We start from the raw sequence: 17,555 nt of genomic DNA, 5'->3' as shown, positions 1-17,555 counted from the left end.
TAATGATGGGTGCTAACGTTTCAGAGGGGCCCACAGCCTGACAAAGTTGACATTGTGGCACCTCACGCTCTACATGCTGATCCATCTCCGGAAACCACATTTTGCATTGCAATCTCGCCTTGGTTTTCACTACCCTTTGGTGGGCCATGTGAGCTAGGTCCACTATGTGAGACATTAGTGACCTGGGAGCCACCAACCGCACACACTGGAGCAAACATCTCTCTGGAGGCACAGATAGATCCTGTTGAACATGATGAAGCACAGCCAATGTACTACAAGCATCCTCGGTCCATCTAGAGAGATCACGGACCATCTCATGCCATCTTCCAGTACGGACACCGGCTATGGCTAGTTGAATAGTTGAATGTATTCATCATCTTGGGCTGTGCTCCGGAACTCTTGCATAGACACAGGTAGCAGTAGAGAACTATCAACCACCAATCGCAGATAGTCCATCACATCTTCTGCCTCCAATTCCTCCTGAACCGTTGCTGGCCAAGCATGCTGTGATAAGTAATCTGCTGGATTTTTGGACCCTGGCAGATAAAGCAAGGTGAATTGGTATTCTTGTAATTGCAAAATGTACTTCTCTACCCTGGGAGGGGAGGTGGATGTGGAGAGGTTGAAAATGAGTATCAGAGGTATGTGGCCCACTATCACTGCGAAAGGCTGGCCATACAGGTAAAGGTGGAAATGATAACAGCCCCAGTAAACAGCAATGGCCTCTTTTTCAATGTGGGAGTAGCATGGTTCCATCTCTGTTAGGGCTTGGCTGGCATAAGCCAGGGGTGCCCACTCCCCCGTATCACTACGTTGTGACAGAATAGCTCCTAAGCCCACCGTGCTCTCATCAACCAACAGCTCAGATTATTTTGCTGGATCAAAGTACCTCAAAGTGGTGTGAGCAGATAGCGCCTTCTTCGTGGCACAGAAGACTTCTTCTTGTGCAGATACCCACTCCCAGGGAGTATTGGCCTTTGTCAGTTCTCTGAGGGGAGCAGTGAGAGATGCTAGGTTCTGAATGAACCTCCCACAGTGTGTGACCATCCCCAGAAAACTGCAGACACCGGTGATGGATGTAGGGGCCGGTGCCATCTGTATGCCTTGTACTTTTTCAGGGTCCAGCATGACTCCTTTGTCAGAGAAGTGATACCCAAAGACCACAATGTGGGTTTGTAGAAAAGCGCACTTTTCTCGATGCAGTGTGAGCCCATGTTCTCGTAAATGCCTGAATGTGGCACGAAATCTCTCAAGATGTTCCTCCCCCGTGGGGGCATGTACCGGGATATCATCGTTCACGATGATGACGCACTCTAGCCCCGCCAGCACTCCCCTTATGGTGTCCTGAAACACCTCTGCAGAACAGGAGATCCCAAAGCTGAGGCGTTTCTACCACCTGAGCCCCACATGTGTGGAAAATGTGGTGATGGCTCTGGATTCGAGGTCAAGCAGGAGTTGGTGGTAGCCCGTCCTTAGGTCAATCTTAGAAAACCACCTGGATCCGCTTACTTCCACCACAATGTCATCAATGGTTGGGGTTAGTTGGCGTTCGCGACGGATGGCAGCATTGGGCAATCTCATATCCACACAGATCCTCACCTCTCCACGCTGCTTCGGCTTCGAGGTTCCCACAATGGGTGAGACTCAGGGGATTGGTAGTTCAACACGTTCAATGATGTCCTCAGCTTCCAGCTTTCACAGCTCCTCCTCCACCTTGGGACACAGATGAAAAGCAACATAGCGATGTTACAGAGTGACTGGTTCAATAGATTTGTCAATGTGGAGGTGTATCAACCTCCCTTTCAAGCACCCTATTCCTGTGAACAGCTGGGAATGTTCGGCCACCAGCTCCTCAACACCCTCCTGATGTACACTGAATACGAATGATGCAAGGCCCAACTTCTCTGCTGTTTGGCAATGTAACAGCATGCCAGCACCAGTCTTGGTGATATAGACCTTGGCACCAACTGTCTGGGCCTCATGCGTGATGTCTGTTTTGAATACCCTGGCCAGGGGGGTCGGAGTTGACGATCCAAAAGCAAACACTTTGGTGGTGGTGGTGTACAGCACTGATTGAATTTTGAGTGCCTTGAGCATCGGGAGAGCCATGATGTTGATAGAAGCCCCGGTATCTATTAGACCCACCACAGGCTTGCCCCCTACTTGTATGTTGCATTTCAGGATGCGCTTCCTGGGACAGCCTCCCGGCTTCATGGCATGAATCACGTGGACTGCCCCCTCAAGGTCATGGTCATCCATGTTTTCCTCACCTTCGTCTGAAGTGCGTATCTGTGCAGCACGAACCGTCTTGTTCCTGGCAGGCTTCTCCAGCACAGCTGACCAGCAGACTTAAGCAAAATGATTGGGTTTGTTTCAAGTTGTACTCCTCTTTCCTAGGGCAGGGCACTGACCCTAATGAGGGTATGCCCCGCCACAGATGGCGCAGGCCCAGGCTTTGGGCGTGAATTTCATCTGGTTTAGCTGTGGTGACTGCACTCACCAGTTCAGTTTTCACTGGCTGCTGCAGAGCTGCCTTCATATGAGCGGCGCATACCTTAGATAGCTCTTTGGGTCGTCCTAGGGTGAGTATGTTTGCCATTGACATTCTGTGTACTTATAGAATGTTCTCCCGCAGCTTCACAGAGTAACAGCACTGGATGAATTGTGCGTGGATCTAGTCCTCCGCATCAGGCAATGTGCACTTACTTGCTAACTCTCGGAGTCTCTCATAGAAGGTGTCCACCGACTCCTCTGGGAGCTGTGTGGCCTGTCGAAGAGAAAACTTCTTATAATCTGGGTTAGCGTAAGGCTCAAAATGGGCAGTGAGGACCCTTTATAATGATTGATATGTGAATGGAAGCCCTTCCTTTATGAGTGACTTGCTAATTTAGTGGATGGCCGCTCCCCCAGATGTGGAAACATGGGACGGGGTTGATCATTGTCCAGGGCCACAAATGCGAAATATGTTTCCAGTCTCTCAACCCAGTCTTTCCACCTGGCCACCTGCGCAGAAGGCGGGCCATCAATTATGAAGGGTTCCAATGCCGGTATGGATGACATGGTTTGTCACGAGGCTTGTGGGCACAGTTTCTGATGATAGTCCAGAGTATAAGGCCAGGCACCCTGCACAAATGAAGGTATGAGTAGTGTGTTCCTTCACCCTTTCATGTCCACTCTGTATGGTGATGTGATGTCCTTTTTTTTCCTCTGCACTACTTTCTTCTATTTATATATATTTAATGTTATTGGTTGTTTTTTTTTGTGAGAGGGTCCCTTCTCCCTGCCTGGATCCCGTGTAGCTGTGTGGTTTCCCTGCTGAACTTGCCTTGTAAAAAGTACCTCCCCGAGTGGGCAAGGCCACATGTCTCTCCCTGACACGAGGTGTCAGTCTTCTTTTCCTGTGCAATTCACATCGGACAGCGTCAGGCACATGGCTCGCGGCACCCTGTGGCCTCAATGTGTCCTTCCTCATAGCAACCACCGAGACTCAGCCTCCCAGGCTGCACTGCATCGCTTCTCTGCGTACCTGGCCACAGTACACTATACTCGGGGGATGGAAGCGGGGACATTCTTACAGACAGCAGAGCTCCCGCTCTTCAGTGCCAGAACAGAGCGGAGACGAGGAACACACGGCCACCGCATGCCTCCTGCCACAGGATACCAGCTAGTAGGGAGTACAATGTAGTTCTGAGACACTGCTGGATAATTGAGGGGCGCACATCATGAACAGCACAGTAGGGAAGTGCTGTGAGCGGTGAGGCAGGACTGCCCACCCCTCATCGGCAATTTGTTATGTTCTGGGCAAAGGCCCAATAACGCAGCAGCAGCAAGTATAACTCAGGACATAAATTGTGTTTCAGAACTGCCTGTGGAGCGAAACCACAGGACAATTTATTACCTCACCCCTTATGTCAGGTGCTTACAACTGCTCCGTCTGGAGAAGGGGAAACAAAAAAACAGTAAGGGGAAAGAAATCCCTTGCAATATAACATCATGGACTGACAGGAGAGGCAGTACTAGAAAATTAAATGACCCAAAAAACAGCAAATTAAAGTAAACATACTGTGTGTTTTCTATGTTAAAAAGAAGGAATAGGAAGGCACCCAAGAATGCACCACATTCTTGACAGAGGCAAACGAGCCTCTGAAAGTACATTACTCTTGTTTGTTAAACAGAAACTCTTTAAATATTCAAACATGTCAAAATTTAAACAAGAATCTGAAACACAACAAATATGTAGAGAAAAATTAAATAAAAAGAAAACAATGCGGCAAAAGTGTTAAAAAAAACATAATGTTCAGTAAAGTTTGTTCTTGTCATTGTTCAAAAGCAAGCTAACTCCCGAATAAAAAAGAGTGCTCACTACGTGTAATAAATAATGTGAAGAGAAGGAACGCAAGTAACAGGGGCAGTCCTCAAAGGGAGGTTACAAAAGTGCACAAGGAGGGAATAAAAACGATTTGCACCAATGAAAAACAAGCATTTTGAAATGACAATAGAATGACCCAATTACAAAGATGGGCAGAACTTAAAGCCCATATTCTAAAACAACAAATCTTGTAGAGACAGCGCAAGTGCTGCCTAGGCAAGACCTAAAATTGGGACCTAGCTTTCGGCTGGGCTAGCTTCTATTCTTCCTTCAGTCTCAACTGAGCACACTGTTGCTCTAATCCCAGTGAGTTTATAGCAACAAATGCAGTAGTAAAATGACAAGATGTTCTTCGCATATTTACTGCAGCAAAACACTCTCCTCTACAAGCCAGGACATGGAACGCAGAGCAGCCCAGTGACTCACCTCTTATGAGTCCTGTGAGCGGGCATAAGCATTGTTAGCAGTCATGCTCAAGGTGAAGTGTCAGATCTTGATTTAAGAATTCTCAATAATTATTGCATTGAAGAGCTTGCTCAGCTACAACATAGCTCCTCTTCTAGGTACAATGCTAGTTTAGAAAAGATATCTTTGAAGTTGTGGCAAGAACTCTGCCTAGAACGGTTGAAAATGATCCCTGCATATACATTTGTTTGATTTGTAGGGTGATGAATGAGAGGTCAATTAAAGGTTCTAAAGAGGAAACAATAGTTCCAGTCCCCTACTTACGTTAATATTATGTTGATCAGATTTGTACTGCTTATGGCTGATAATATCAGAGCATCCCAGTGCTCAAGTAAGACTGCCAGAGAAGAACACTCATTGCAGGGCCCACACAGTTGGAAAAGCCTGGTCTTCAGATGTATTCAGAAGATTTCTTTATTTTGACTTTGGCCCAGAAACAGTCACAGTGAATTCAATAGTTTGGATGCGACATATCTGAAAAAACAACCTCCCTGGCTAGTATGAGTGATACTGGGGAGTTGAGCCAACATCAGGTTGGAAGGCCTTAAACTTCTAAGAGGCGAGTATGGCTGGATGAGTTGTCTGGGATAGACCACATGAGCATTAAGAAAGGCCAAATAAGCAAAACATTGTATGCGCTGGCAAACTGGGTGCCAATACAAGCTTCATAATTAGATGATTTGGAATGATGGTTAGGGCCATGATAGAGATGCCATGCAGCTGCATTTGGGATTGTTTAAAATATATTTTGTGCAGCCCGCGTAGAGCCCACGTAAATCACTTGCCACAGTCTAGGCATAATGGTATAGTGACATAGAAAATGGATTTATGAGTAAAGGTAGGAAGGGCCCATAATATCTTCTTTATACACCTTGAGAGACCAAAACAACTGGTGGATACTGTACTATGTTGGTGGTCTAAAGATAAATGGCTGTCAATCCAAACGTCCAAATTATTTACCATGGGTTATCACGGAACAGAGACGAATATACATAGCTGGTAAATGTAAAATGCAGCACTTTTAATGAAGAAATCTAGAACCCAACGAGCAACACTATTATGGGTGGTGGAATGATTGTTCTCTGGATAAACATATCACAAGTGATAAGGGGCCAGTGAACAAGTTTGCATTTCACATATCCACTGCCTAATGCTATGACCATTATTCCTCCCTCTACAGGGATCTTCCATTGCGCATAACTGGATCTATGATGCAGGACCCATTGCCAAAGGCTGTACAAGACTCTGTACTGTTAAGCTTACAGCATTATCCCCTGAAAAATGTACATAAGGCACTATTGTTGCAGAAACCAGGGAAATTGTAAGGCTCCTGTCTGGCAATAAGCAATTTATTTAACTTTGATTTAGCTTTCAGGATGATTCAAGTTAATGGGCTATTTGATCATGCTCTATGGAGTAGTTTAGTCATTGATTCTTGGAGACGGGCTCTTTTTAGTGCCAATTTACAAAAACTAAAATAAAATGGCCAATAAGTACTATATTTCCATTTCATCGGTTTACTGTTAATTAAAGTTAGAATGGCTAGTAAGCCATCTAGATTTTGATAATATCCTAACAAATTGTCAAGTTAGCTTTCATGAGGGCCTGAGGGAATGCATTTTGCCTCTACAGTGTGCTGGTGAAAAATAGGGTGATTTGGAGCCCCACAGAGTAGGAAGACCAGAGCAGGGAAGCTGAGTCCCAAAATGGCTGCCAACAGTTCCTGGTTTAAGTTTTGACAGCTATTAGATCTCAGGATGAGAACTCCGGGATCCACCAAGCCTCTGCGACCCCACATATGTTATTTAGTTTCCCTTTAATATCTCAAAAGCTGCTGAAGGGATTCACATCAAATCAGAAAAAGCACACTTTTTGGACCAACAGCTAGATTTCCACCAAATTTTGTGTAATTCCATCCTGCGATTTAGTCTGCTGTAGTGTTTAAAATCCATATGTGAATTGACATTGAAAACACACTATTTTGACCCCTTCCATTTTCTCAGCCCCAGCTTTATGAATCACCCTGAAACCCACCATGCACAAAATAACATAGAAGGAGACTTTTGTGGGAATATTTTGTGAAGATTCTTCAAGCGGTGCCAAATTTATATGCAAGTCAAAAACACTTTTCCTATGGAAACTAGGTCCCCACTATAACTAAGTACTGGCGACCAAAAGTAGGTTATATGTGTATGTATGTGTGTGTGTATATAAATATATATATACATATGTACATATATTTATTTATATATATATAGATACAGATATAGATATACATTTAAATATATATATATATACATTTCTGTGGCATTAGGAACAGTAAATCTATACTCTGCATACCTTTCGATATTTTGGCCTTGTGTATTCTGTCCATGATATTGTAGTATGTAGATATTCTTATGCATTAAATTCAGTAGTACAAGACCACCCTGCATGGTCTAAATCACTTCTTATGTCCTTCGGAAGAGGGTGAGCATGTTTTTAATGTTTTAGATTTGTGAGTAAAATTTAACAACCTTAATAGAGGTTTACTGTGAAAGGCATTGAATAAATTTGAAATTCCTGATCGTTTGATCCAGACAATCTTCTTGTAATTCTAGGAAAGTGAAAAAGTATGCTACAGAATGGTAGTATATTATGCAGAGGAATACGTTTATGCTGTCCCCTAGCCCCTTTACTTTTCAATGTTTTTAAGAGTGATCTTCCTGCAGGGCTGTGGGGAGAAACTGCAAATGTTACAACTTTATGGTGTTGCACTACCGTGTCTTTTATTTGCTCATGACCTTGTCTTAAAAGCTGTAATAGAAAATGTCCTTCATAGGCTGCTATCTAACTTTGAATCTTATTGTTCTAATGACAAACTTTAACCTAATGCCATTAGGTGTAAAGAACTGATTCTCTGTAACCTCTATAAACCACAGAGGAAGTTTACCTTGAAAAATATCTCACTAGAGATTGTCTACGAGTATGACTATATAGGACTGTGTTTAAATAATAGGAGGTCCTGGAGGATACAAATTGCAAAAAGACTTTAAATTCTCCTAAATTTGATACAGATTGAGTATATAGTTTGAAAGCATAGTACAGTCTGACTTCACCCCTTCTTTATACATTTAAAGGAAAAATCTAATCAAGCATGGGGTATAGTGTGGAACTGTGGGGTTTCAAAAATGTTGCTTCTTTAATAATCCCCCCCCAAAAATCTACACTTTTGATGAGTTTAAGGATGGAGCTGGTGATCCCTGGTACTCTTTATAATAACAGCATGAGACCCATTATATCCTGAATCAATTTATGGCCCATTCCAAGGATCAGAGATATCAAGATGGGATATTGTAGCACCTATAATTGGACAACTTTTTGAAGATATGCTGTCTATAATATATAAGGTACATCTTTATCAGTCTAGACCAGCCAGCATTTTGGTCCGACCCTGAAAGGATAGACAGACACACAAAAGCTGCTATTGAGAAAATATTTTATGAGCAAAAGAAAATACTGGATTTCAATATTCTATGTTAAGCAATGCTGGGGCTTGAATATTTGAAATATAAGATATTCAATGGAAAAGCGATATATCTGGACCATTCAAAACCCATTTTGCATTCTGTATATATATTAAGCCCTGTTTAAGGACATTTCAACCAAATGCCTCTATGCGAAAATTGTAACATCACACAAAAACTCCTGTGATGATATTAGTGTTAAAGTCAAACATTGCTATCTTGTTTCTGCCCTATTAGAGATGATGTAAAGTATAACTGGCAGTAGGAAATACAACATTTGATTACACAACCATTAAATATGTCTTTAACCTAAGATAATAGACAGTGTAGTTTATCTAGCTTAGTATAACCCCGATCTCTGCTCGTGAGTTATGTCTAATCTGCACTGTTCATTGTTTTTAAATGGCATATATCAGTGGTGACAAGTTTTTTTGAACAACCCTCTTACCAATTATTAACTATGCTCTGTTTATGGTTTACTGCTAAATAGGCGTTTGTATCGTTATCTGGTGGCAAATGTGTTGAATCCTTACAAATACCACTATCCGCATAAGACAGATCTAGAAAGAAGGATGTAGCTGAGTGATCCTGGCCCCCTTTTTCGCCCTTTCCTCCGCTCTTTCTGTCACCCTTTTTTCCCCCTAAGATGAACCTTACTTTGTACAGCCACGTTCCTCCTGTAATATGGCTGGGAGTAGGCGCTGGATGACCCTCTGATGCTCGGTCTAGCCTCCTCTCACTCCGGTCTCTCTGTTTCTGCTCTCCTCACTTCTCCCATCCATGTGGTCTCTGATGTCCTCACTCCTCTCGTCTGTGTGGTCTTTGATGTCCATGTTCCTTTCCTTTGTCTTGTCTCCGCCTTCCTTGTTCTTTAGTTCTGTGTGGGCTTCGCAGTCCTCTCTCCTCAGCTCTACTCTCCTCTCTCTCCCGTCATCTCTGGCATCCTCCTCTTCAATCCCCATAACCCAGAAGTCATAAAGACTTCCGGGTGAGGAACTCCTTCTCTGACCCCCAGGGACTGGTTAAGCAGCACCTTTTCCACGTCGTCGTCTGTGGCGTTCTTTCCGATTACAGCTTCCCTGGCACAAAGGTCAATGTAGCTATTTACATATTCATTGTTAAATAATGTAATATATCAGTAGTACAAAATTAATATTCTAGATGGTGACATGGGTATGCAACCTTTGAAAAGCTTAGATACTGGCAATCCCAGTTCATAAAAAATAAAAAAAATGATCACATAACAACTGAACAATAGTCAGCAATGATACCAAACTGGATCTTGGAAATCCTGTAGAGGCAAAGATTTAGCATCCTCCTTCAAAACTGGAAGATTCAAGTTCTAGGCAGGTGTAGTCACCTAAAGCTCCTCCAATGCTCCCAAAAGGTCTGAAAGTGAGATCTCTACTTAGGCAGGTTCTTAACTTTTTATGCCTAAAATCTTTGTGCCTGATTCACAAAGGTAAACTTACACTTTTAAGTAAGTTTATGATTTTTGCAATTCACAAAGGAATTTTGCAAGTAGTATCTTTACCACTGCTGGGTCTCCGCACTTGTGGCAGAGTCTCTACACATAAAGAGATAAGCAGTCATTAAGATAGTACTCATAAAATTGTTTTGTGAATTGCAAAAACCTGTAAACTTACACAAGAGTGTAAGTTTATTTTTGTAAATTAGGCCCTTCATAGTACATTGACTTTGAGCATGCATAAGTGAGGCATAACATGGTTTCTAGGTTACTGCCCTACAAGAACAAGATTGATCAAGCCCCTCTCATACTGGTCTCACACCACTTTACAGGCCAAAACCCTGTATTTGAACTTGAGGTGGAATCATTCATTCCCTGTTTACACTGCTTTCACAAAATGTCTATTTCAATTTTGTGTGAAATGGCATTTGAAGCCTAGAGGACACAAGGAATTCATTGAACTACAAGCAATTATGTGGCAAAGCTGCACTCACATCTTCCATTGGTTTGGCCAGGGCACTAGCATAGCATCAATTTGGTACAAGGCAAATTTCTTCAAAGTCACCAGAGCTCCAAGATTTACTAGAAAATTACTTTTATATGTTCAAGATAACTCAAACATGTGTCTGCAATAAAACAACCTAAATTGCACAATGAGACATCCTTCATTCAGATCAATGACATAATATGGTGGAAAACAATATCAACTCACAGAAATATTGTCAAAAAAGTATTTGATACCAAAATATCTCCATCCCATAACTAATGAAAAAAACACACATATTGATGGCAAGATTATTGCTGTCAAAAATATGTATTTTTAATATTATTGAAAACACAAATATTGTTAACAAAAATATATTTGCCTTTAAATAACTATATAAAATAACAAAATTACCACAAAACATGTAAACTACAATAAAAGCACTAAAATATTTCTAAAACATCTATTTTAATAAATACAGCAGATAAAATCAAACGTAACATAAAAATATATAGAATTGAAATGTAATTAAATATAAAATACATTAACACTGGCCTGGTGTATGGTATTGCATCAAGTGGTCCTTCTAGGTTTTCAATTGATGTTACACCACAGACTACTAACAGTACAGACAAGTCACCCTCTCAAGTGTGTTAATTCTCATTGTGAGTGGATGTGGGATGATGTTTGTACAGATGTACATTGGGCAGTTATTTTACTTTAGATAGACAGTGCCTTCAGGCCTTAGCATTGCCCTCATGGCCTGTCCTCCCCAGACAGTACACAGATGGGATCCCCTCAGGTGAGTACAGTTCAGTAGCTGAGTAGAGGGAGGAGGGTCCTAATAGGTGAGTACACAGTTGTGACTGAGTGGAGTGACATTGCCTTCACACGTTAGCACTGCTGTCATGCCTGTCATCCCCACACAGTATACAGATGGGATCTCCTCAGGTGAGTACAGTTCAGTTGCTGAGTAGAGGGAGGAGGGTCCTGGTAGGTGAGTACACAGTTGTGGCTGAGTGGATTGACATTTCCAGTGCCTTCTGGCATTCGCATTGCTGTCATGGCCTGTCCTCCCCACAAAGTATACAGATGGGATCCCCTCAGGTGAGTACAGTTCAGTAGCTGCATAGAGGGAGGAGGGTCATAGTAGGTGAATACACAGTTGTGGCTGAGTAGTGTGACATTCACAGTGCCTTCTGGCCTTAGCATTGTTGTCTTTGCCTGTGCTCCCAACACAGTATCAATTTAAATGCCCCTAAGGTTGGTACACTCCAATTTGTTAAAAATGTGAATTTGTTTGAAGGGTACTGTGTTTTGGTATTGGTGATAGTTGCATGATTCCTGCTGCGATTTGTGGTGCTGTCAATCCCTGAAGTACACCAAGTTTACTGGTATGTTATCCCCCAGGTGGGTCTCATTAAAATGTTGAAGGCCAGACAGGGGTCTATAGACAGGTGGACACTGGGCTTTTAAGTAGGGTGACTTGTAAGTGGGTAAAGTTGATGTTCTGCCTTCTTACTTATCTCCTATCGGAGCTTACAGAACCTCTCTGGAATGCACTTCTGAGTTCAAAGAAGACCTTTATTGTTATGAATTCTTCCCCACCCACAAGTTCTTGAGAGACGAATTAATAGATTTCAAGCACACAAAGTAGTCGCAGCAAGAAAACAAAATATATCACAGTACTTCTCAGTTGCAATGTACACACCATATATATACCTTTATATGATTATACTAGCAAAGCATAAAATTCAAAATTCATCACCGTATGAGCAAGTAGGACCTATCTTCAGCTTCATCTTTCTGGGGTCTGCAAGTTGATGACTCCGGCCAACTGCGAGAAAGAGATTATCTACCCACACAGGAGACTGGCAACTGGCGCCTAGTTCCAGCCTGAAGTCAAGCAGATTTAAATCTGCTCGACTTCAGGCTGGAACTAGGTGCCAGTTGCCAGTCTCCCGTTTGGGTAGATAATCTCTTTCTCGCAGTTGACCGGAGTCATCAACTTGCAGACCCCAGAAAGATGAAGCTGAATATTTAGGCCCTGCCGCCTTGCTCAAACGGTGATGAATTTGACTTTTATGCTTTGCATTGAATATATTATCTATATGCTGTGTACATTGCAACTGAGAAGTACTGTGATATATTTTGTTCTCATGCTGCGACTACTTTGTGTGCTTGAAATCTATTAATTTGTCTCTCAAGAACTTGTGGGTGGGGAAGAATTAACAACAATAAAGGTTTTCTTTGAACTCAGAAGTGCATTCCAGAGAGGTTCTGTAAGCTCTGATATGAGATAAGTAGGAAAGCAGAACAGGTGAGTAGTGCTAATGCATGACAGTACATTTGGGGGACACATTTTACAGTTGACTCCCCCAGATATTACTGTCAAGCCCTCAGGATACAGAATGGCCAAGACCTTCTCCTCCCATGATGAACTGTGGGGCAGGTGGGGGACCACTGCCAGTCTTGTGTACTGCCAACTGGTGCCTAGTGGCCATGGAAGGGACCTTCCCCCTGAGTTTGTTCCACCTCTTCCTGATGTCATCCCTTGTGTGCAGGTAGCTGCCTACCGAATTCACTCTGTCGACTATTCTTTGCCACATTTCCATTTTCCTAGCAATAGTGGTCTGATAGACTTGGGCTCCAAATAATCATGGCTCTACTCTAATGATTTCATTCTCCATGACCCTTAACCACTCATTAGTGAATCATGGATGATTTTGTGGTTATATGGTGGTGTATGTAAAGAGAGGGAATGGATAGAAATAAATGTGTAAGTGCTTCTGACGAGTGGGTGGCATGCAGTGAAGGGTGCGGTAGTTTACAGATATGTGTTGGGGGATGCAATATGAAAGTATGGCTTCTGTGAGGTGGAGTGGTGCCTATCCTATTGCTTGCACTACTGTTGTGTTTTGCATTGTGGAGTCAAAGTATTGTGTTGTGTGAAGGGGTGTGTTTTAGAATGTGGTTGGTGGGTGTGTTGAGTGTGTGTATGTGTGTCAGCTATGTTGTTTTCAAATCTATCCAATGTGGTGTATTGTATTACTGTGGGGACCGCCAACTGCCGTGGTTCTCATCTGCAATTGGAAGACCACCATGGCAATTTTCCAGTTGTAATAGGTTTGGTGGTTGGTTGTCAGGCTGGCAGGCCCAGGGATTGCACCACCTCTTTCCCACCCTCCAAGATCACGGAAGAGTTGGCTTTCTTTTGGCAGGCTTGGCTGTGTGACTCGTAATATGGTGGTCGGTATGACCGCCAACATGGTGGTCTTTTGGCAGCGCCACTGCAGCGGTCTTGCAGTGAGACCTACAAACTCATAATGAACACCTTAAACAATGTCTGACCTCCTCAGTAGACCAGCAGCAGGTAAATGTGACTCACTGCCATGAAATATGACTAAGATGACAGCAATAGACTGCAAAATATAGTTAATGGTAAATAAATGGCCGCTAAATGAAAACAAAAAGACTATTTGCCTCTGGAAAGAAATGGAACTTTAACAAAACAAATTAAATGTCTAAAAATATCAAAACATGTTGTATAATGTCTAAAAACATTTGTCAAGGTTTGTCAAGGTTAATGGCACCATTGTTGCTCCCCTGACAGAGCTGACTTCCAAGAAGCACCCTACACAGGTTATCTGGACTGAGGCATGCCAAACTGCGTTTGACACCCTGGAGGAGGCCATGTGCACGGAGCCCATACTGCTGGTCCCTGACTTTTCTAAGGAGTTTGTGGTACAGACTGATGCTTCAGAGCATGGTGTGGGAGCAGTACCCCCACAGCTGAATGAAGAGAGCTTGGACCAACCTGTAGTCTTCCTTTGCAGGAGGCTACTCCCCAGGGAACAGAGGTGGAGTGCAACTGAAAGGGAAGCTGTTGCTGTGGTCTGGGCACTGAAGAACTTACTAGTTTGGGTCTCACTTTTGGGTTTACACCGTCGACCACAGGCTCCTCAGATGGTGAATGCAGATGAGGGATGAGAACCCAAAACTGTTGGGGTGGTCCATTTTCCTACAGGGGATGGATTTTACGGTGGAACACCGTCCTGGCACAGAACTAGCCAATGCTGATGGTCTGTCCATGTTCTTCAACCATAGTGAGGAGTACTGCCTAGAGGTGTTGGGTAGTTCCCCTTACTCTCATCTGAAGGGGACATGTGTTAGACCTAGCATCATTTGACATGTTTCCCCCTGTCTTTTGCCTTCTGACTTCCTGTTTTTATGGTATGCTGGTGTATTGTCTCTGCACACTTTACCACTGCTGATCAGCGTAAAGTGCAAGGGGTCCCTGTGTAAATTGTATTGGTGATTGGTTTCACCCTGATTGGTGTATTTGATTTACTAGTATGTCCGTAGTAAAGTGTACCAGAGGTGCCCATGGCCTGTAAATCAAATGCTACTAGTGGGCTTGCAGCACTGATTGTGCCACCCACACGAGTAGCCCTGTAAACATGTCTCAAACCTGTACCTGCAGTGTCTGTGTGTGTAGTCTTGCACTGCCAGTTCGATCCGCCAGGCCCTAGTCTTCCCTTTTACTAGATGTAAGTCACCCCTAGGTAGCCCCGTGGGGAGGGTGCTGTGTATTTAAAAGGTAGGACATGTACTGGTGTGTTTTATGTCTTGATAGTGAAATACTGCCAAATTTGTTTTTCACTATTGCTAGGCCTATCTCTCCCATAGGTTAACATAGAGATTGCATTTAAATTCCCCCTGAGTGTAATTTCCCATTTGGGGCAGATAAAGACATGGAGTTGGAGGTCTCTGAAATCTCAATGTAAAAATACATCTTTTTGTAGAGCAGATTTTTAGATTGTCTGTTTGAAAATGTCACTTTTAGAAAGTGGGCATTTTCGTGATTAACCACTCTGTGCCCCTGCCTGCCTATGGAATCCATGTCTGGGTCAGACTAATAATTGGAAATGTATGTGAATTCCCTCTAGACAATGACACAAAGGGATCTGAGGTGTGTCCTGCATATCCTGATGAGTCTCTTGTGCTAGAGTGGGGAGAGAGGAGCTGACACCTGCACCTAAAAGGGCTGTGCCTGTCCTCACACAATGTAGTCTCCGATCCCCTGAAGTATGTCTGGGATCAGGCCTGGGTAAGACAGGATGTTGTGAACAACAGAAACTTTCCTTTAGAGTTTGCCTACTTCAAAGGAAATGAGTATAACTGGTGAACCCTAAACCCCACACATTTAGAACACTTCTGGATCAAGAGGAACCTCTGCCAAGGAGAATAGCTGGAGAAGGAGCCTGCCCATTTACTGTATGTGTTTTGCTGGGTTGGCTTACAGTTGCTATTTCTGCCTTAAAGAGAACAAAGACTGGACTTTGCTGAGTATCCTGCTTGTGAAGTTTCTCCAAGGGCTTGAAGTAGAACTTGCCTCCTGTTGGAAGTCTCAGGGATATCAAAGATTTCTAACTCATCTGCCTACAGCACTAGGAACTGTGGGGCATATTTATACTCTGTTTGCGCCGAATGTGCGTCAAAAATGTGGACGTACATTCGGAGCAAACCGTGCACCATACTTAAACTTTGACGCCCGAGCCTGCGGACGTCAAAATTCCTCTGCGTGAGTAATGTTTTTGGATGCCGTAAAATGCCTTGCGGTAATGACATTTGAGGTAGGTGTTCCCGCCTAAAAAATGACTTTAAGGCCTGTGCACCTTATTTATACTCCAGCGTCATTTTGAGGCACAGGAGGGGGCAGGCCTTAAAAAACATCACACAGCCTGATGTACGCCGTTTTTTAACGCCTGGGTGAGGGCAGGCGTTAAGGGACCTGTGGGCTCACTTCCATGGTCTCTAACCATGGAAGGAGTCCAGAGGTGCCCTTCCCTGCCCCCAGAGACACCACCTGCCCCCCTCGCCCATCCCTGGAGGACACCCATGGATGAGGGGACCCATCCCAGGTAAGTACAGGTAAGTTGAGATAAGAATTTTTTTTTTTTCAATTTTATAAAGTGGCATAGGGGGGCCTAATTTGGGCCCCCCTACATGCCACTGTGCCCAATGACCATGCCCAGGGGACAGAAGTCCCCTGGGCATGGCCATTGGGCAAGGGGGCATGACTCCTGTCATTGCTAACACAGGAGTCATTTCAATGGGGGTTGTGCGTCAAAAAATGGCGCAAGTTCGTTTTGGGATATGATGATTTTTGCCTCAAACCTGACGTGCACCATTTTTTGATGCACAACCCCCATTTTCCCCTACGCCGGCGCTGCCTGGTTTGAGGCATTTTTTTTTACTCAGACCAGTCCGCAGCGTCGGCTAACGTCATTCCTTAAATAAGGCGCCCGTATAGCGCGTAGGAATGGCGCTAGCTGGCGCTGGTTTGCGTAAAAAAGTATAAATATGGGCCTTTGTGTTTTGTGCTGCAACAGATAAAAAACTACCACGATTCCGACAGCAATGCCGCTGCCTGCACCGTGACTTGATTATGTCACACAGAGTCCTGCCCTGCCTTGCACCGCAACCCTGGTCTCACTGAAGCCACCACCTGATGCTGTCACTGAGCCACTGCTTGCACCGTGAACTGTTGACCCTGCATTCTGCATCGCCTTGCTCACACCACAGCATTGGTATCCCTGCGCTGCCACTCTACGCTGACACCGACGCCACTCCCTGCACCGTGGCCTCAGGACACCGCTCATGAGGTCCGTGAAGCACTGTCCCATCCCACACCGCAGCCCCGGTCCCCCGACGTCAATGCCCTCGACTCCAGCATTATCAACAGACGCCTCTGTCTGCACAGTGACCCTTAGGCACTGCATTGAGCATGCGCCACGTTGTGCCTTCCCCTTGGGCCTACTGATGACAGCGCTTTAGCAACAATGACACTGCTGCTGCTACTGTGACCTGGAGACACCATGCGTCACACATTCCCACTTCACACAGCAACTCTGGCCTCACCAATGCCGCAGGACACCACCACTGAGTCCCTGCTTGCTCTGTGACCTGTGGGCACTGCACGTTGCATCGTCCAGCTTCACACCGCAGCTCCAACACCATCAATGCCAGCACTTCTTCCTTCATCATCAGCTTGGAGTTTGATCTGCAACACGTGTGACTTCAATGGTCAGACAACCCCTGCACCGACCTCTGGAATGGACATCTGCTGAAACCAGCAACGCCACACTCCTGATTTCATCACGAGGACCATAATTTCCTACATTTCCAAGGTACTGTTTGCAGGTCGTCCCGACACCGTAGCCGGCCTGTGATGCAATGGTCGGCCTGAACTGTTGAATG

This window comes from Pleurodeles waltl, chromosome 2_2 (assembly GCF_031143425.1).
Source record: "Pleurodeles waltl isolate 20211129_DDA chromosome 2_2, aPleWal1.hap1.20221129, whole genome shotgun sequence".
In the NCBI taxonomy this organism is placed as follows: domain Eukaryota; kingdom Metazoa; phylum Chordata; class Amphibia; order Caudata; family Salamandridae; genus Pleurodeles; species Pleurodeles waltl.
Note: the sequence above shows the minus strand (reverse complement) of the source record.